The sequence below is a fragment of the Anopheles ziemanni genome, assembly GCF_943734765.1.
Source record: "Anopheles ziemanni chromosome X unlocalized genomic scaffold, idAnoZiCoDA_A2_x.2 X_unloc_34, whole genome shotgun sequence".
NCBI classification, from domain to species: Eukaryota; Metazoa; Arthropoda; class Insecta; order Diptera; family Culicidae; genus Anopheles; species Anopheles ziemanni.
The window spans coordinates 206997-207500 of record NW_026689801.1 but is presented as its reverse complement, the minus strand read 5'-3'; positions in this window follow the sequence as shown (position 1 = coordinate 207500).

The window sequence follows — 504 nt, the reverse complement described above, 5'->3', positions numbered from 1 at the left end:
CGAGGCCACTTGCATGGTAGCAAGCGTTGTGATACAATGGCCCTACCGGGCAAACACTTTGGGTTCGCAAGGACTTGGAGTGCCGGGACGGGTTGGCGGATCCAACACTCTGGGTACCTCCGGGTACTTGGGGTTGGTTGAGGACTTGGTGAACAAACACTTGTTGTACACTCTCCGGATGTACTTCGGGTGTCACCTGTTGTCCGAGGCCACTTGCATGGTAGCAAGCGTTGTGATACAATGGCCCTACCGGGCAAACACTTTGGGTTCGCAAGGACTTGGAGTGCCGGGACGGGTTTGCGGATCCAACACTCTGGGTACCTCCGGGTACTTGGGGTTGGTTGAGGACTTGGTGAACAAACACTTGATATACACTCTTCGGATGTACTTCGGGTATCGCCTGTTGTCCGAGACCACTTGCATGGTTAGCAAGCGTTGTGGTCTAATGGCCCTACCGGGCAAACACTTTGGGTTCGCGAGGACTTAGAGTGCTGGTAGTGGTTG